The sequence below is a fragment of the Nymphaea colorata genome, unplaced genomic scaffold (assembly GCF_008831285.2).
Source record: "Nymphaea colorata isolate Beijing-Zhang1983 unplaced genomic scaffold, ASM883128v2 scaffold0577, whole genome shotgun sequence".
Classification (NCBI taxonomy): Eukaryota; Viridiplantae; Streptophyta; class Magnoliopsida; order Nymphaeales; family Nymphaeaceae; genus Nymphaea; species Nymphaea colorata.
Genome location: NW_022205083.1, coordinates 10,001 through 31,198, shown reverse-complemented (window position 1 = coordinate 31,198; position 21,198 = coordinate 10,001). Strand labels below are relative to the sequence as shown.

At 38.0% G+C, this 21,198-nt stretch overlaps 2 non-coding genes and 6 pseudogenes across 2 annotated transcripts; 7 read left to right on the top strand and 1 right to left on the bottom strand.

Annotated features, from left to right (window-relative positions):
- Window positions 1-204: 204 nt before the first annotated feature.
- On the top strand, window positions 205-278 carry TRNAD-GUC (transfer RNA aspartic acid (anticodon GUC)). Its single transcript has one exon. It is a non-coding gene; the product is annotated as a tRNA-Asp (tRNA).
- Window positions 279-3,409: 3,131 nt separating this feature from the next.
- On the bottom strand, window positions 3,410-3,480 carry TRNAC-GCA (transfer RNA cysteine (anticodon GCA)). The gene has a single exon. It is a non-coding gene; the product is annotated as a tRNA-Cys (tRNA).
- Window positions 3,481-4,609: 1,129 nt separating this feature from the next.
- On the top strand, window positions 4,610-8,052 carry LOC126409574 (DNA-directed RNA polymerase subunit beta-like; annotated as a pseudogene).
- A 1,107-nt stretch (window positions 8,053-9,159) lies between these two features.
- LOC126409575 (DNA-directed RNA polymerase subunit beta'-like) lies at window positions 9,160-10,846 on the top strand (annotated as a pseudogene).
- Window positions 10,847-13,441: 2,595 nt separating this feature from the next.
- Window positions 13,442-14,839, top strand: LOC126409573 (DNA-directed RNA polymerase subunit beta''-like; annotated as a pseudogene).
- Window positions 14,840-15,251: 412 nt separating this feature from the next.
- Window positions 15,252-16,047, top strand: LOC126409572 (30S ribosomal protein S2, chloroplastic-like; annotated as a pseudogene).
- Window positions 16,048-16,070: 23 nt separating this feature from the next.
- LOC126409571 (ATP synthase subunit a, chloroplastic-like) lies at window positions 16,071-16,929 on the top strand (annotated as a pseudogene).
- A 28-nt stretch (window positions 16,930-16,957) lies between these two features.
- Window positions 16,958-21,198, top strand: part of LOC126409570 (ATP synthase subunit alpha, chloroplastic-like) — a 5,626-nt pseudogene continuing 1,385 nt past the window's right edge.

The window sequence follows — 21,198 nt, the reverse complement described above, 5'->3', positions numbered from 1 at the left end:
CAATTTGGCAATAACCACAGGTTGCTTTGCTATTTATCCATCCATCTTCTCTTCTATCTATGTAGATATGTATATCAGTATATCCGTTACAGGCGTCGTATTTTTTTATATGATCTATCTATACGGTTATGGTTCGATGAAATAAAATCAAATATAAAATCAAAATAAACAATAAATAATGTAAGCTGTACACCTCATTTTCTTGGGATTGTAGTTCAATTGGTCAGAGCACCGCCCTGTCAAGGCGGAAGCTGCGGGTTCGAGCCCCGTCAGTCCCGCACCGACCTGGGATCCTATGAATCGATTGATTCATCTCTCCGCCTTCTGCGAAGGGGAGGAGACAAAGAGCAGTGTCTAATTCCAGGTGGAAGGATCCTGATTCACATTTATCATCGGGCAAGGTAAGCTCAATTACTAATTGAATTGGGGACAATCTCTTTATCTCGCCCAAATTGCACGCTGGATTCTCGATTTATACGTCTGAATTAAGGAAAGGAAGGAGGATACGAATACTAATAAAAGATCAATCAAAGATCCTGTCTTTCTGTTCTGGGGGTGGAGAATAGAAAATAGAACGAATAATCTTTTTTTTTCATTTTTCTCTGTCTTTCAAGAAGATTAGGTCATCACAAAACTTAGCTTAGAACTTAATTCGTTTTCCAGTTCACTTCTACTGTTTGGATCTATGACGGATGGAATACTGGTCGAACCTCATTCATATGATATCATTCTATAAAGAATGAGGACGGCGGGTTATAGAAAGGAACGAAAGAGTAGAAAAATATGAGAAATTCAAAGGGATTCTTGGGTGGGGGTCAGGAATGCAATTTTTCGATTCAGTATGGATAAAAGATCTTCCTATGTTATACTATTCAATTCTCGACGATGAATTGATTTGATAGATCAGATATTGTTATTCATGATATTAGAATCCGATTCAGTATTATCAGGATTTAATTAATCCCATTGAATTTCAAATTATGGAGAAGGATTGATCATCTCTATGGGATTAGATCCCGATTTCTTGCGAAGCAAAATAAAATGAAATTATGAGATTATGGAAGTAAATATACTCGCATTTATTGCTACTGCGCTGTTCATTCTAGTTCCTACTGCTTTTTTACTTATCATCTACGTAAAAACAGTCAGTCAAAATGATTAATTTGAATGAAACTTGAGTTAGTCTAATTTTATTAGTTTAGTTCTTTTAAAAATGATTCAATAAATGAAAGAAAGGGATGACAATTCCAAGTCTTAAATGAAATGAGCAGACTGGATTGAATCCTCGGTGTATGTATCCAATAGATGAGATAGTACGGTGGGGAGAACTATATGAACCTTTCTACCGTACTATCTATTGTATGAAGATATGGAATATGGAATTGATAGAGATCAATTTAAAATCAATCTACATACATACATGTGGATGCAAATCCATAAATTCATTATCACATATTATATATAATATATATATAGATTCAAATAGCACTCCCATTCCATCTCTTCGCTCCACCCATCCATTCGTTTTTATTTTGATGAATCCGAAAGAATCTAACGTTAATAACTGAATTGTACTAATTCATAGGTTTCTCTTTCATTAATCTTTCATTAAGTTAATAACTTTCATAATGATAATCAGTAATCAGGATAGATTTTTGTTTGATTAAATTAAGTAGTAGAACTAATTAATTTAACTATTGCGAAAGAGTGGAGGAGTAGTATGTGCATATACAAAAGAAAGGCAAGTAATTTTTTTTAGAATTAAATTCCGAAGAAAAGAAAGAATTGTGAATTGGATGATCTGTACTAGACGATCCAAGGAGTTCTATGGTAAGTTATTCGTATCTGGAAAAGGGGTAGTAGACCTTTTTTCATGCTTGAACCCTGATGGTGAGGCGATAAAGCATAAATCAAATGCCAGGAGTCTAAGGTAAGTATATGTGGATCACCGGGCGCTCTTCTTTTCTTATGCGTAGCCTCTCGTCGCCTACAGTATAAAGTTGTATCTACTCTACATAATAGCAGAACGACTCCCCTTTGAACAGTAAAGAGGGAAAGAAATCAAATAGGGATTGTTGCTCCTCATTGTAATATCCATAATGATGTTAATGTTATGCCATAATGATGTTAATGTTATGGTAAGAAAGAACGGGTTCATCAAAATGAAATGGAATATTTTGGAGGAATCAATTTGATTAGAAAAAATCAATTTTCTATCATTATCAGGGGAGTTGCTTTGATTTTCAAAATACGAACGCGGGAATAATTGAGATAGCGGATCCAAAGGTTAAATGAAAATGAAAGGTAATTAATTACTAAATTTCTGTGGAATTTTGAGATGGAAGATATGTTTATTTAAACATAAAACGATCTAATTATGAAATTAAACAATTGATACAAGCTGATTACTCAACTCAATTACACTCAATTAGTAGTACCCTTAGAGTCCACTTCTTCCCCATACTACGAGTGAAAGGGAAAACGTAAAAACTACCATTAAAGCAGCCCAAGCGAGACTTACTATATCCATGTGAATCATGCCCCCTATCTCGATGAATATGAAGGAATTGTTACATTATTGATCCCTAAAATAATAATAGGGGAATTGGGGGTGCAGAGTCAAAAAAAGAGATTATGACTTAAAGCTATTGACAAACCGATCCAATGGATCCGCTTGTATTGTAACAAGTCTCTATTTCCTATATAGGATTGATTTGTGGTGAGGAAGAATTAAGCACAAGCGCAACAGATACACGTTACCCATTAGAAGTATCAAGGGGATGTTACTAGGGGAATGGAACATGTCGTAATAGTAAGATCTATTCTTTGTTTTGTTGCGTTTCATAGGGAAAATATATCTACATATATACCATCAAGATGGATAACTGTCTCTCCCTAAGCTAAACCTTACTATCTCTGTTTCTGTGAAACAATCGGTAGACACCCTATTACATTGCTACATTGCGGGGGTTACCACAGAAAAATTAAAATTCTTTTTTTACTTTCTTCTATAGGGGCCAGTTAACCATTCACTATTGAATGACTGGCTGAGCACTGAAATCCTATCGCGAGTACGGCCTGTATACAAAGTATCTTCAGCCCTCTCCACAACCCTAGGATTTCCCCCGTGGCGAATCTAAGCGAGATCTAATTCACGACTGAATCAGGAGACCCTACAGTGGGCATTGGTAGGGTATGGTAATTCGGAAAGATTGATAGTTATAGTCTTTCCTATAAGTTGGATCCTCGGAGCAAAGATTTACAGCCCTTCTTTCATAGAACCTGCGTATTTTGAAGCGGATTCTGAAGATAAATAAATAAAGTATCAACGGTCCTTTTCGTCCACCGGGCAAGAATCAGGCCAGTTATATCAGCGAAGCAGGATTCCGAGCCATTTGTTGTGTTGATCAGGCGACACCCGGATTTGAACTGGGGAGAAAGGATTTGCAGTCCCCCGCCTTACCACTCGGCCATGCCGCCAAAAAGAAATAATAAATGGGCGTAAATACTCTTTTTGGAGAGGGTTACTGAATCATTGGTTTTTATTGGATTTGCATCTTCCAATTCTGTTTTCCTTATCCTATCCATCTTTTTACCCAACTTACTCTTCCTCTAGTTGAGATCATTTTCTTAGATTTTCTTAGATCTATTGTATAGTATCTCAACATAAGACCTAAAAACTTCCCTTTTTATTGATTGCATTGAAATAAAAGAAAATAAAGAATAAATTTCCAGTCACAGTCATTTAATACTTAATTGGAACCATTAACTATTTCACGAATGTGAATGTGAATTTACGAAAGGTTCTTTTGATCTCCAAATGCTTTACTTTAATGTAATAAGAAGAAAATCAATCCAATTCAATTCCAATTAATTATAATAACAACTATGTGTTTATGTAAACCCCAAACAGTAAGATAGCTTACACACCCTTATAGTCAATCATGATCCATTTGGAATAGAAATTCATGATATAGCACGAACGAAATATATATCCAAGTGTAACTGCAATAAAGTATGGGCTAGCGAGATTAGCTAGCTTCGCATTACTTCATCGATACAACTCCTCTTACGTACGTACTGCAATTGTATTCTACTAACAACTCAAATGAAATGGTCGAAATAGATCCCTCCTTTGTGTGAATTATCTTTTGAACAACGGAATCAACGAGCTAAGTGCTAAAATAAAAGCCACCCGGATTTTTCTAATGTTCTGATTATTCTGTCTCTCTATCATTTATATAACATAGATATAGTAGATATAGAACAGATCAAATCCCGAATCAATCCATTTTCTGGTACCTAACCAGATCTGATCATAATATCATAACATAATTGATAGATAAAAGGTAGAAGATATACAAAGAAATTGGATCAAATAGACCATTTGATATTCTCTAATAAGTAATAAGACTCCATAGGTATGGTATCCATAGGTATGGTATCCATAGGTATGGTATCAGTGGCAGAATCCAACTTGTTTCCATGAATGTTTTATCGAGTCATTTAGATTTGCATCTGTTGCTCGAATTTAGTACAAATTCTCCTTCTCCCTCCGCCCATACATTCCATTTACATATAACATATATATGTATGTGTTTGGGTTGAATAAAATTTCATGTGATTCAGTAAACGGAATATACATTCCATCATTGCTAGATCGATCTGTATCCGTACGGTTCGGTAAAGAGTGAGCCAATAATGGGATTTTTTCGAAAAACGGGAAACTAAAGATGCTCCGGGATGGTGGAGATGAGGGAATGTTTACAATACCTGGATTTAGTCAGATCCAATTTGAGGGATTTTGTAGGTTCATTGATCAGGGCTTGATGGAAGAACTTCATCAATTTCCAAAATTGAAGATACAGATCAAGAAATTGAATTTCAATTATTTGGGGAATCTTATCAATTGGTGGAACCTTTGATAAAGAAAGAGATGCTGTGTATGAATCAATTACATATTCCTCTGAGTTATATGTACCGGCGGGGTTAATTTGGAGAACCGGTAGAATATGCAAGAACAAACCGTATTGCTTGGAAACATTCCTCTAATGAATTCCTTGGGAACCTCTATAGTAAATGGAATTTACAGAATTGTCATCAATCAAATATTGCAAGTCCCGGTATTTATTACAGTACAGGATTGGATCATAACGGAATTTCTGTCTATACTGGCACCATAATATCAGATTGGGGAGGAAGATCAGAATTAGAGATTGATAGAAAGAAAGGATATGGGCCCGTGTAAGCAGGAAACAAAAATTTCTATTCTAGTTCTATCATCAGCTATGGGTTCAAGTCTAAGAGAAATTCTAGACAATGTTTGCTACCCTGAAATTTTCTTGTCTTTCCCAAACGAGAAGGAGAAAAAAAGATTGGTTCAAAGGAGAATGCCATTTTAGAGTTTTATCAAAAATTTGCTTGTGTAGGCGGTGATCCGGTGTTTTCTGAGTCCTTATGTAAAGAATTACAAAAGAAATTTTTTCAACAAAGATGTGAATTAGGAAGGATTGGCCGACGAAATATGAACCAGAGACTGAATCTTGATATACCCAGAACAATACGTTTTTGTTACCACGAGATGTATTGGCTGCTGCCGATCATTTGATCGGAATGAAATTTGGAATGGGTACACTCGACGATATGAATCACTTGAAAATAAACGTATTCGTTCTGTAGCGGATCTGTTACAGGATCAATTCGGATTGGCTTTGGTTCGCTTGGAAAATGTGGTTCGGGGAACTATATGTGGAGCAATTCGGCATAATTAATACCGACTCCTCGTAATTTGGTAACTTCAACTCCATTAACAACAACTTATGAATCATTTTTCGGCCTACACCCTTTATCTCAAGTCTTGGATCGAACTAATCCATTGACACAATAGTTCATGGGCGAAAATCGAGTTATTTGGGTCCTGGGGATTGACAGGACGAACTGCTAGTTTTCGTATACGAGATATCCATCCTAGTCACTATGGGCGTATTTGCCCAATTGATACGTCCGAGGGAATCAATGTTGGACTTATTGGGTCCTTAGCTATTCATGCAAGGGTTGGTGATTGGGGGTCTATAGAGACCCCATTTTATGAAATATCTGAGAGATCAAAGAAGAACAGATGGTTTATTTATCCCCGAGTAGAGATGAATACTATATGGTGGCGGCGGGAATTCTTTGGCGTTGACTCGGGGTATTCAGGAAGAAGAAGTTGGTCCAGCTCGATACCGTCAAGAATTCTTGACTATTGCATGGGAACAGATTCATCTTCGAAATATTTATCCCTTCCAATATTTTTCTATTGGAGCTTCTCTCATTCCTTTTATCGAGCATAATGATGCGAATCGGGCTTTAATGAGTTCTAATATGCAGCGTCAAGCAGTTCCGCTTTCTCAGTCCGAAAAGTGTATTGTTGGAACCGGCTTGGAACGCCAAGCGGCTCTCGATTCAGGGGGTTCGGCTATAGCCGAACGCGAGGGAAAGATCATTTATACCGATGCTGAAAAGATCGTTTTATCAGGTAATGGGGACACTATAAGCATTCCGTTGGTTATGTATCAGCGTTCCAACAAGAATACTTGGATGCATCAAAAACCTCAGGTTCATCGGGGTAAATGCCTGAAAAAGGGGCAAATTTTGGCGGATGGTGCGGCTACGGTTGGTGGCGAACTCGCTTTGGGGAAAAATGTATCAGTAGCTTATATGCCATGGGAGGGTTACAATTCTGAAGATGCCGTACTCATTAGTGAACGTCTAGTCTATGACGATATTTATACTTCTTTTCATATCCGGAAATATGAAATTCAGACTCATGTGACAAGCCAAGGACCTGAAAGAATCACTAATGAAATACCTCATTTAGAGCCTTATTTACTCCGCAATTTAGACAGAAATGGAATTGTGATGCTGGGATCTTGGGTAGAAACTGGTGATGTTTTAGTAGGTAAATTAACGCCTCAGACAGCGAAAGAATCATCCTATGCTCCAGAAGATAGATTATTACGAGCCATACTTGGCATTCAGGTATCCACTGCAAAAGAAACTTGTCTAAAGTTGCCTATAGGCGGAAGAGGTCGAGTTATTGATGTCAGGTGGGGCCAGAAAAAGGGGGTTCCATTTATAATCCAGAAATGATTCGTGTATATATCTCACAGAAACGTAAAATCAAAGTGGGCGATAAAGTAGCTGGAAGACATGGGAATAAAGGTATCATTTCAAAAATTTTGCCTAGACAGGATATGCCTTATTTGCAAGATGGAACACCTGTTGATATGGTATTCAATCCATTAGGAGTACCTTCGCGAATGAATGTGGGACAGATGTTTGAATGCTCGCTCGGGTTAGCGGGAGACCTGCTGGGCAGACATTATAGAATAACACCTTTGATGAGAGATACGAGCAAGAGGCTTCGAGAAAACTAGTGTTTTCTGAATTATATGAAGCCAGTAAGCAAACAGCAAATCCATGGGTATTTGAACCCGAGTATCCTGGAAAGAGCAGAATATTTGATGGAAGAACAGGAGATCCTTTTGAACAACCTGTTATAATAGGAAAGTCCTATATGTTAAAATTAATTCATCAAGTTGATGATAAAATCCACGGACGTTCCAGTGGTCATTATGCACTTGTTACACAACAACCCCTTAGGGGAAGGGCTAAGCAAGGTGGACAACGAGTAGGAGAAATGGAAGTTTGGGCTCTAGAGGGATTTGGTGTTGCTCATATTTTACAAGAGATGCTCACTTATAAATCCGATCATATTAGAGCTCGTCAGGAAGTACTTGGTACCACGATCGTTGGGGGAACAATACCTAATCCTGAGGGTGCGCCAGAATCCTTTCGATTGCTCGTTCGCGAACTACGATCTTTATCTCTGGAACTGAATCATTTCCTTGTATCTGAGAAAAACTTCCAGATGAATAGGAAGGAAGTTTGATCGGAATGAATCATAATTTTTCTTCTATGATCGATCAGTATAAACATCAACAACTTCGAATTGGATTAGTTTCTCCTAAACAAATACGTGCTTGGGCCAACAAAATCCTACCGAATGGAGAGATAGTTGGAGAGGTGACAAAACCCTATACTTTTCATTACAAACCAATAAACCGGAAAAAGATGGGTTGTTTTGTGAAAGAATTTTTGGACCTATAAAAAGTGGAATTTGTGCTTGTGGAAATTATCGAGTGATCGGGGGTGAAAAGAAGAACCGAAATTTGCGAACAATGCGGAGTCGAATCTGTTGATTCTCGGATCCGAAGATATCAAATGGGATACATCAAACTAGCATGCCCGGTGACTCATGTGTGGTATTTGAAACGTCTTCCTAGTTATATCGCGAATCTTTCAGATAAACCTCTTAAGGAATTAGAAGGCCTGGTATACTGCGATGTGTGATTTGATCGAAATTACGATTTTACAGATTCAGAATGAAAAACTGTCATCCTATTTAATCCGATTGGGATGCCTCTAGCTCTGACATGTCTATTGGTAAGAATAACATGAAGCTCAGAATTTTGGGTGTGGGTGTATTCAATACCTCCAAATGAAAGAGGAATTAATCCATGGTCGACTCCCTAAGAGAGTAATAGGGAATTGCTAGTTGTACCTCGTTAAACTTTTTTCATGTTCTTTCGTGGATCTAGCCATTAGATTCCTTTTAGAATTCTAAATTTATAAAAAAATTCTGTTAAGCAATTAGAAATGAAATATGATGGCACGGTTACAGGAGTCTATCCATCGCATATATGCTTCAAGGAAGAACATGGCATAATCGTCGAGGTAAAGTAGGGACCTAAAGGATCGAACGGAACGATATATAGACAAGTAAATCCTTTGTGAGTTTCAATGTATTCCTTAAGGGGATTCATCATTCGAAGGGAAGTAGACTACTCAATAATTTCACATTTATGTTGTAATTGAATGACTAATTGAGGAAGTAAAGGGAAGAATGAAATCAAATCAATGAGGGTTGGTCCTCACTGGGAACTTGAGTAAGGAGTAGATCCTTGTGGGGTTTTCTAGAGCAAAATTTGGAAGTTCCCCTTATTTGGTATAACTACTTAAGCCGGATGAGAGGAAACCTTCACGTCCGATTTTTAGGGGGGGGGGAAGATCCTATAGGAACCTATCCCAATTTTTCTTTTGCTAGGCCATAGCTAAAAACCTACTTTCTTACGATTACGAGGTTCATTCGAATATGAAATCCAATCCCGGAAATACAGTATCCCACTTTTTTTTACTACCCAAGGCTTCGATACATTTAGAAATCGAGAAATATCTACCGGAGCTACTGCTATCAGAGAACAATTAGCCGATCTGGATTTGCGAATTATTATAGATCGTTCATTGGTGGAATGGAAGGAATTGGGAGAAGAAGGATCAACCGGGAATGACTGGGAAGATAGAAAATTGGGAGGAGAAAGATTTTTTGGTTAGACGCATGGAATTGGCTAAGCATTTTCTTCGAACAAATGTAGAACCAGAATGGATGGTTTTGTCCCTATTACCAGTTCTTCCTCCCGAGTTGAGGCCAATCATTCAGATTGATGGGGGTAAATCAATGAGTTCAGATATTAATGAACTTTATAGAAGAGTTATCTATCGGAACAATACTCTTACCGATCTATTAACAACAAGTAGATCTACGCCGGGGGAATTAGTAATGTGTCAGGAAAATTGGTACAAGAAGCTGTAGATACACTTCTTGATAATGGGATCCGCGGACAACCAATGAGGGACGGTCACAATAAAGTTTACAAGTCGTTTTCAGATGTAATTGAAGGCAAAGAGGGAAGATTTCGCGAGACTCTACTTGGTAAACGGGTCGATTATTCGGGTCGTTCCGTCATTGTGGTAGGCCCTTCGCTTTCACTGCATCAATGTGGATTACCTCGAGAAATAGCAATAGAGCTTTTTCAGACATTTGTAATTCGTGGTCTAATCAGACAACATCTTGCTTCCAACATAGGACTTGCTAAAAGTAAAATTCGGGAAAAGAACCCATTGTATGGGAAATACTTCAAGAAGTTATGCAGGGGCATCCTGTATTGCTAAATAGAGCACCCACTTTGCATAGATTAGGCATACAGGCGTTCCAACCTATTTTAGTGGAGGACGAGCTATTTGTTTACATCCATTGGTTTGTAAGGGATTCAATGCGGACTTCGATGGAGATCAAATGGCTGTTCATGTACCTTTATCTTTGGAAGCTCAAGCAGAAGCTCGTTTACTTATGTTTTCTCATACGAATCTCTTGTCTCCAGCCATTGGGGATCCCATTTCCGTACCCACTCAAGATATGCTTATGGGGCTCTATGTATTAACGATGGGGAATCGTAGAGGTATTTGTGCAAATAGGTATAATCCATGTAACCCCAGAAACTACCAAATGAAAGAATTGATCATAGTAATTATGAGTATAGGAAAGGGAAAGAACCCTATTTTTGTAGTTCCTACGATGCACTTGGGGCTTATCGGCAGAAAGGGATCGATTTATATAGTACTTTATGGCTACGGTGGCGACTAGATCAACGTGTCATTGCCTCAATAAATAGAGAAGTTCCCATCGAAGTTCAATATGAATCTTTGGGCACTTATCATGAGATTTATGATCACTATCGAGTAGTAAGAAGTGTAAAAAAAGGAATGCTTTGTATATACATTCGAACTACTGTTGGCCATATTTCCTTTTATCGAGAAATAGAAGAAGCCGTACAGGGGTTTTGTCGGTCCTATTCATATGGTACCTGATATGTGATATCTCTCGGAATCTAGTTCGGTCTGGTTCAACTAGTATCATAATTCCTGAATTTGTAAGTGAATCAAGATCGAGGAAAGGAAGTCTTAGTATCACTGACTCAACCCATTGTCGAATCCTACTCATCAGAATATGGAGGTACTTATGGCAGAACGGGCCGATCTGGTCTTTCACAATAAAGTGATAGATGGAACTGCCATGAAACGGCTTATTAGCAGATTAATAGATCATTTCGGAATAGCCTATACATCACACATTCTGGATCAAGTAAAACTCTGGGTTTCAGCAAGCCACCGCTACATCCATTTCATTAGGAATTGATGATCTTTTAACAACACCTTCTAAGAGATGGTTAGTCCAAGATGCTGAACAACAAAGTTTGATTTTGGAAAAGCACCATCATTATGGGAATGTACATGCGGTAGAAAATTACGTCAATCAATCGAGATATGGTATGCCACAAGTGAATATTTGAGACAAGAAATGAATCTTAATTTTAAGATGACTGATCCTTCAAATCCAGTTCATATAATGTCCTATTCTGGAGCTAGAGGAAATGCATCTCAGGTCCACCAATTAGTAGGTATGAGAGGATTAATGTCAGATCCCAAGGACAAATGATTGATTTACCCATTCAAGCAATTTACGCGAAGGACTTTCTTTAACGGAATATACAATTTCCTGCTACGGAGCCCGCAAAGGAGTTGTGGATACTGCTGTACGAACGTCAGACGCTGGATACCTCACGCGTAGACTTGTTGAAGTAGTTCAACATATTGTTGTACGTAGAACGGATTGTGGAAGTACCGAGGTATTTCCGTGAGTCTTCGAAAGGGGATGACGGAAAGAATTTTGATCCAAACGCTAATAGGTCGCGTATTAGCAAACGATGTATATCTAGGTCTACGATGCATTGCTACCAGAAATCAAGATATTGGGATTGGGCTTGTCAATCGATTCATGACCTCTCGGGCGCAGCCAATATATATTCGAACTCCCTTCACTTGCCGAAGTGCATCTTGGATCTGTCGATTATGCTATGGTCGGAGTCCCACTCATGGTGACCTGGTTGAATTGGGAGAAGCAGTAGGTATTATTGCGGGTCAATCCATTGGAGAACCAGGGACTCAACTAACATTAAGAACTTTTCATACCGGTGGAGTATTCACAGGTGGTACTGCGGAACATGTACGAGCTCCTTCTAATGGAAAAATCAAATTCAATGAGGATTTGGTTCATCCCACACGCACACGTCATGGACATCCTGCCTTTCTCTGCTATGTAGACCTATATGTGACTATTGAGAGTCAGGATATTATACATAGTGTGAATATTCCACCAAAAAGTTTTCTTTTGGTTCAAAATGATCAATATGTGGAATCAGAACAAGTGATTGCTGAGATTCGTGCTGGAACATCCACTTTCCATTTTAAAGAGAGGGTTCGAAAACATATTTATTCTGACTCAGAGGAGAAATGCATTGGAGTACCGGTGTGTACCATGCACCTGAATATACACACGGTAATGTTCATTTCTTACCCAAAACAAGTCATTTATGGATCTTATCGGGGGTCCGTGCAAATCCAGTCTAGTGCCTTTTTCACTCCACAAGGATCAAGATCAAATGAATGTTCAATCTCTTTCTGTCCAAGAGAGATCCATTTCTGACTTCTCGGTGAATAATAATCGAGTGAGACACAAATTGTTTGGCTCGGATCCCCTGGCGAGAAAAGGGCGAAGGATTTCTGATTATGCAGCAGGATCTGAGCGAGTCATATCCAAAGGTGATGGGGATTTCATATATCCCGCCATTCTCCAAGAGAATTCTTATTTATTGGCGAAGAGGCGAAGAAATAGATTCATCATACCATTCCAATATGATCCGGAACGGGAGAAGGAATTAACGCCTCATTCTAGTACTAGTATCACGGTTGAAATACCCGCAAATGGTATTTTACGTAGAAATAGTATTCTTGCTTATTTCGACGATCCACGATACAGAAGAAGCAGTTCGGGAATTACCAAATATGGCATCATAGAGGTCGATTCAATCGTCAAAAAGAGGGTCTGATTGAGTATCGAAGACCAAAAGAATCTAGACCGAAATACCAAATGAAAGTAGATCGATTTTTTGTCATTCCCGAAGAAGTCCATATCTTGCCCGGGTCTTCATCCATAATGGTACGGAACAATAGTATCATTGGAGTAGATACACGAATTACGTTTAATACAAGAAGCCAATAGGTGGATTGGTCCGAATAGAAAAAAAAAAAAAAAGATTGAACTGAAAATCTTTTCTGGAGGTATCCATTTTCCTGGAGAAACAGATAAGATATCCCGACACATTGGGATCTTGATACCACCAGGAGCAAGAAAAAAAATGGATAAGGGATCAAAGGGGAAAAATTGGGAAGGGAAAAATTGGGTCTATGTCCAACGGATCACACCTATCAAGAAAAAATATTTTGTTTCAGTACGACCCGTAGTGACATATGAAATAGCTGATGGGATAAATCTAGTAACGCTTTTCCCTGGGGATATGTTACAGGAAAAGGATAATTTGCGACTCCAAGTTGTCAATTATATCCTTTATGGGGATGGCAAACCAATTCGAGGAATTTCCCATACAAGTATTCAATTGGTTCGTACTTGTTTAGTATTGAATTTGGACCAAGACAGAAAGGTTCTATAGAAAAGGTTCAGGCTTCTTCTGCTGAAGTAAGGGCAAATGATCTGATTCGATATTTCATAAGAATTGAATTGGTGAAGTCTCCTATTTTGTATACCGGAAAGAGGAATGATAGACCAGGTTCAGTGATTCCTGATACTGGGTCATATTGCGCCAATACCAATCTTTTTTCTTCCAAGGTTAAAATTCAATCACTTAGTCAACATCAAGGAACCGTTCGTACATTTCTTAATAGAAATAAAGAAGGCCAATCTCTTATAGTTTTTTCATCATCTAATTGTTCTCGCATCAATGTTTCGAAATATCACAATGTGACCAAAGAATCAATTAAAGAAAAAGAGGATACCCCGATTCCAATTCTTAATTTGTTGGGTCCCTTAGGTACTGTACCTAAAATTCATAATTTTTCCCCATCTTATCATTCAATAACTCATAATGAGATCTTGTTAAATAAATATTTAATACTGGATAATAATAATCCAAAACAGACTTTCCAACTACTTAAGTATTATTTAGTGGACGAAAACGGGAGAATCTCTAATGCAAATCCATGCAGTGACATCATTTTTAATCTATTCGGTTCGTGCTTTCTCCCTCACGATTATTGTGAGGAGACATCCACAACCAGAATAATGAGCCTCGGACAGTTTATTTGTGAAAATGTATGTCTATCCAAACACGGAACACGCATAAAATCTGGTCAAGTTATAATGGTTTATCTTGACTCTTTCATAATAAGATCAGCTAAACCCTATTTGGCGACCCGAGGAGCAACCGTTCATGGTGATTATGGAGAAATCTTTTACGAAGGAGATACATTAGTTACATTTATATATGAAAAATCGAGATCTGGTGATATAACTCACGGCCTTCCAAAGGTTGAACAAGTGTTAGAAGTTCGTTCGATTGATTCAATATCGATGAACCTAGAAAAAGGGTTGAAGGTTGGAACGAACATATAACAGGAATTCTTGGAATTCCTTGGGGATTCCTGATTGGTGCTGAACTCACCATAGCGCAAAGTCGTATTTCTTTGGTTAATAAGATCCAAAAGGTTTATCGATCCCAGGGGGTACAGATTCATAATAAGCATATAGAGATTATTGTACGACAAATAACATCAAAAGTGTTGGTTTCAGAAGATGGAATGTCTAATGTTTTTTCACCCGGGAACTAATCGGATTGTTGCGAGCAGAACGAGCAGGTCGTGCTTTGGAAGAGGCTATTGTTACCGAGCCGTCTTATTGGGAATAACGAGAGCATCTCTGAATACTCAAAGTTTCATATCAGAAGCTAGTTTTCAGGAAACCGCTCGAGTTTTAGCAAAAGCCGCTCTCCGGGGTCGTATTGATTGGTTGAAAGGTCTGAAAGAGAATGTTGTTCTGGGGGGATGATACCCGTTGGTACCGGATTCAAACGATTCGTTCACCGTTCAAGGGAATACAACAACATTCCTTTGGAAATACAAAAGAAGAATTTTTCGGGGGGAAATGAGAGATATTCTGTTCCACCACAGAGAATTATTTTGTTCTTGCATCCCAAAGCCAAAGAGTTTCCATAATACATCAGAACAACCATTCTATGCTATGGGATCTAATCCAATCGTTCATAAGAGCGGATTCATTATTAGCTAAGCTAATATAATGGTCATTTGTTAATAAAGAGAATATCGAAACCAAGGGTAAAGGAATTCATAATGAAGCTTGGACCGTGTATCAACGGTTAACCCGCGGTAGAAGGTTCCATTGGAACAATTATTTATTTCAGGGTACCTCGTCTCTTTTTTTAGAGGAAGTGTGGGGATAAATGACAAGAAGATATTGGAACATCCATTTGGAAGAGATGATGGAAGCGGGGGTTCATTTGGTCATGGTACTAGGAAATGGAATCCTAGAATGGCACCTTACATCTCTGCAAAGCGTAAAGGTATTCATATTACAAATCTTACGAGAACTGCTCGTTTTTTATCAGAAGCCTGTGATTTAGTTTTTGACGCAGCAAGTAGAGGAAAACACTTCCTAATAGTTGGTACGAAAGATAAGGCAGCTGATTCGGTAGCATCAGCTGCAATAAGGGCTCGGTGTCATTATGTCAATAAAAAATGGCTCGGTGGTATGTCAACGAATTGGTCCACTACGGAAACGAGGCTTCAGAAGTTCAGGGACTTGAGAGTGAGAGCCGAGATGGGGCAACTCAGTCGTCTCCCGAAACGGGATGCAGCAATATTGAAGAGACAATTATCTCACTTTCAAACATATCTGGGCGGTATCAAATATATGACGGGGTTACCCGATATTGTAATCATCATTGATCAGCAAGAAGAATATACGGCCCTTCGAGAATGCGTCACTTTGGGTATTCCAACTATTTGTTTAATCGATACAAATTGTGATCCAGATCTCGCAGATATTCCGATTCCAGCCAACGATGACGCTATAGCTTCCATCCGATTGATTCTTAACAAATTAGTATCCGCAATTTGTCAGGGACGTTCTAGCTATATAAGAAGTCGTTGATTAATAATAAGATAAGTCAATTACTTCGCTTCGGGAAACCCAGAGATTCATTGAATCGGTTATTCTTACTATTCCTGAATGTGAAAAAGGAGATTTCATTGCCGGGATATATTACGTGATTAATTCATTAATTAATATCTGAAATATATGGTTAAGTTAAATTAGTATAAATGGTTGAATCAAAATAATTCCTTCTTAAGTTCCATTTCTGTCAGAGGGTAATATGAATGTTCTACCATGTTCCATCAACGCACTAAAGGGGTTATACGAGATATCCGGCGTGGAAGTAGGCCAACATTTCTATTGGCAAATAGGGGGTTTCCAAGTGCATGCCCAAGTACTTATAACTTCCTGGGTCGTAATTGCTATCTTATTAGGTTCAGCCGCTATAGCCGTTCGGAATCCACAAACTATCCCGACCGACGGTCAGAATTTTTTCGAATATGTTCTTGAATTCATTCGAGACGTGAGCAAAACTCAAATTGGAGAAGAAGAATATGGTCCTTGGGTTCCTTTTATTGGAACTCTGTTCCTATTTATTTTTGTTTCTAACTGGTCAGGTGCTCTTTACCTTGGAGAATCATACAGTTACCTCATGGGGAGTTAGCTGCACCCACGAATGATATAAATACTACTGTTGCTTTAGCTTTACCCACGTCAGTGGCATATTTCTATGCAGGCCTTACTAAAAAGGGATTGGGTTATTTCGGTAAATATATTCAACCAACTCCAATACTTTTACCAATTAATGTCTTAGAAGATTTCACAAAACCTTTATCACTTAGTTTTCGACTTTTCGGGAATATATTGGCCGATGAATTAGTAGTTGTTGTTCTTGTTTCTTTAGTACCTTTAGTGATTCCTATACCTGTGATGTTCCTCGGATTATTCACAAGCGGTATTCAAGCTCTCATTTTGCAACCTTAGCCGCGGCTTATATAGGTGAATCCATGGAAGGTCATCATTGAGTACAAATAAGAAATAAGAAATAATGCTTTGTTTGAATTTCAAAGTTCAAACAGTCGCTTTTTCTTTTTTCATTTCAATCAATTCAAAATTAAGCCCATGAATCTTATTCCAATAAATAATTCATGGGTAGCTCAAGATACCCGCTTGAGGAAATGATTGATATATCAATCTATATTTATGATATGTATGATATAGAGTAGGAACAGATATATATGTACGATATTAATATTTATTATATTACGTATTACACTACGGAATTGTAAAAAAAAGGGGGAGATTCCCAATTTTTCCTAAGATCCCCCTTTTTTCCTATTCATGTCATACATCGCCTTTATTTGCCCAGTCAATTACGAAGATTCATAATTTGGATAATAAATAATTGTTATCCGTTTGGGACGCGCGACGAAACAACAAGAACTATGTTCTGCGGAACCGTTGCTATTTCATTCCATTCTATTCAACAATTGACCAAAATTGGAATTAAGAGGAGTTGGATCAATCAATCAAATCTTGATATGGGATGATTCGCTTTGATGAATCTCTTCGTTTGTATCCATGTGAGATAATGACAAAGACAAGAAAGAGTTCACGAATCAGATGAAAAATTCAGTAGGTTAGGTGGGCCGAGCTACATTACATATTATATGTGAACTCCGGTGTATGCTTAGAAGGATGATTCCAGGGTCCGATCCGATTCAATAGAAATAAGATGGCGATGGTTTACATTATGGAAGAAAACATGTATATGTGATAGTAGATATTCATATATATGGACTACCCATCTATATTATTTCATTCCCCATCAACTTTCTATTATATAGATATAGATTCCACTTTAATAGATATAGATTCCACTTTATTTATATGGATTACGATATATAAGCTCTTCCCTTTTTCGTCTGTGACTTTATTGTATATGTGGATTGAATATGAAGTTAAGCCTATGAATGCATATAGAGAAGATGAAGGAGGGAGGAATTGAAAGAGTGGGTTCGGAACAAAGAAATAGAAGAACTAATATGGATTTTCAAAGACTTGGATAGTGAATAAAAACGAGATATTGAAGTAGTTCTGATGATTCAGTAATATCAAATATCATCACATCACTTCTTAACTCAAATTGGGTTCGGAGTTCTTAGTTTAGTTGTATGGATCTTAGTGATGGAATATGAAATAATAAGTAATGTAACTAATTAATATATAATATAAATATATAACATTAATAATAACATTAATTATATATAAGAATTCATTGGTTTATTTGATTATATCATTAACCATTTCTTCATTTTTTGTTGTGAGGAGCTTACCATGAATCCCCTAATTTCTGCTGCTTCCGTTATTGCTGCTGGATTGGCCGTAGGACTTGCTTCTATTGGACCCGGAGTCGGTCAAGGTACTGCTGCGGGCCAAGCCGTAGAAGGTATTGCTAGACAACCAGAAGCAGAGGGTAAAATACGAGGTACTTTATTGCTTAGTCTGGCTTTTATGGAAGCTTTAACAATTTACGGGCTGGTCGTGGCATTAGCACTTTTATTTGCTAATCCCTTTGTGTAATCCTAGAAACGTGAAAATGTGAAAAATACGTACTTCTTTTCTTGCTTTGGCCCTGCCACTTCGCTTCTTCAAATTATATCAACTCAACACTTCACTCCTACAATCACTTCTTCCTTGATCCAATACTCCGGGGAAGTACTGATTTGAGGAATTAGTGGATCCGCTTCCGCTCGCTTTCTTCTTTCCCGCCCTTAGTCCAATGAATGAGCATTTTCCCTTTTTTATTTATTTTAGGAGGGTATGTCGCAATTGACACGAGACTTGGGACTTCATAAGTGTCTTATCGGGGATCTAAATAAGGAGTGAAGTGATACAAAAAAGGAAATCTTTTTTTATTTTGTTAGTCCTATTCCTATCCATAAGATAAGAGGAGAGCATATGAAAAATCTAACCGATTCTTTCGTTTTTTTGGGTCACTGGCCATCCGCCGGGAGTTTCGGGTTTAATACCGATATTTTAGCAACAAATCTAATAAATCTAAGTGTAGTGCTTGGTGTATTGATCTTTTTTGGAAAGGGAGTGTGTGCGAGTTGTGTATTTCAAGAATAGGCTGGAACCAACCAGCTGCACTTTATATTTTGCTATTGTAATCTAATAATAGAGAAAGGTGCACGATCTCAACGAATTACTTCTGAATAAATCAATAAGTCCTATGTAAGAACCATAGCATTTCGTGACTCGTTGGTAAATTGGATTCTCTATTAACCAATAATGTGAGACCATTTAGTTAACATGGTTAAAGCTGAACTGTTTGAAGTCTAAGCACAACACGGTACTCTTTCTACCACTGCGTTAGTACAAGATAAGATGGTTTCAAAATGCATAAATCATTTTGTTGGGAATTTATTTGATATAGAACACTCATATCAATAAAATGATTTGAACCATTGACTGGAAAAACGGGTACCTCGCCCCTTCCTTTTTATCTAATGCTGAATCGACGACCTATGTGTATAAAATGAGAAAGAATTCTTTTGGATGTGAAGAAATAAAAGAAACGACTTTGCTGACAATTACAAGTTTTTTTGGTCTGGTCAGAAGAGCCCTCCAGAGATCCTGGGTTTTCTTGTATCAGTTTTTATATCCTGGAATACGAACAGAGAAGAGAGGGTAGGCTCATTAAGAAAGAGATATGGGAATGCCCCATAAGTATAAGTAATTTAATTGAGCGTGAGAGCCAAATGAATCGAAAGATTCATGTTCGGTTCGGGAAGAGATCGTGGAAGTTGTGGAATTGATGGGGAGATAATCTACTTTCATTAAGTGATTTATTAGATAATCGAAAGCAGAGGATTTTGAGTACTATTCGCAATTCAGAAGAACTATGCGGAGGAGCCGTTGAGCAGCTTGAAAAAGCACGGGCTCGCTTACAGAAAGTGGAAAGGGAAGCGGAAGAGTTTCGAGTGAATGGATACTCTGAGATAGAACAAGAAAAGATAAATTTGATTAATGCCGCTTATCAGAATTTGGAACAATTAGAAAATTACAAAAACGAAAGCATTCATTTCGAACAACAAAGAGCGATTAATCAGGTCCAACAACGAGTTTTCCAACAAGCCTTACAAGGGGCTCTAGGAACTCTGAATAATTGTTTGAACGGCGAGTTACATTTACGCACCATCGGTGCTAATATTGGCATACTTGGGGCCATGAAAGAAATAACCGATTAGTCCTTCTACTATAGGATAGGTATTATTTTTCTCCTTTTTTGCTTCCTAGAAAGAATTAAGAGATACTAATGGTAACCATTCGAGCCGAAGAAATTAGTAATATTATCCGCGAACGGATTGAGCAATATAATAGAGAAGTAAAGATTGTGAACACTGGTACCGTACTTCAAGTGGGCGACGGCATTGCTCGTATTCATGGTCTTGATGAAGTAATGGCAGGTGAATTAGTAGAGTTTGAAGAGGTACGATAGGTATTGCTCTGAATTTGGAATCCAATAATGTTGGCGTTGTATTAATGGGTGACGGTTTGATGATACAAGAGGGTAGTTCCGTGAAAGCAACAGGACGAATTGCTCAGATACCGGTGAGTGAGGCTTATTTGGGTCGTGTTATAAATGCCCTAGCTAAACCTATTGATGGGAGGGGTGAAATTTTAGCTTCTGAATATCGGTTAATTGAGTCTCCCGCTCCAGGTATTATTTCGAGACGTTCCGTATATGAGCCTCTTCAAACGGGGCTTATTGCTATTGATTCGATGATCCCTATAGGACGCGGTCAGCGAGAATTAATTATTGGGGACAGACAGACCGGTAAAACAGCAGTAGCTACAGATACTATTCTCAATCAAAAAGGTCAAAATGTAATATGCGTTTATGTAGCTATTGGTCAAAAAGCATCTTCCGTGGCTCAGGTAGTGACTACTTTCCAGGAACGGGGAGCAATGGAATACACCATTGTGGTAGCGGAAACAGCGGATTCGCCTGCTACATTACAATACCTCGCTCCTTATACAGGAGCCGCTCTGGCTGAATATTTTATGTACCGTCAACGACATACCTTAATAATTTATGATGATCTCTCCAAACAAGCACAATCTTATCGCCAAATGTCCCTTCTATTAAGAAGACCACCTGGTCGCGAAGCTTATCCAGGAGACGTTTTTTATTTGCATTCCCGCCTTTTGGAAAGAGCCGCTAAACTAAGTTCTCGTTTAGGCGAAGGAAGTATGACTGCTTTACCAATAGTTGAGACTCAATCTGG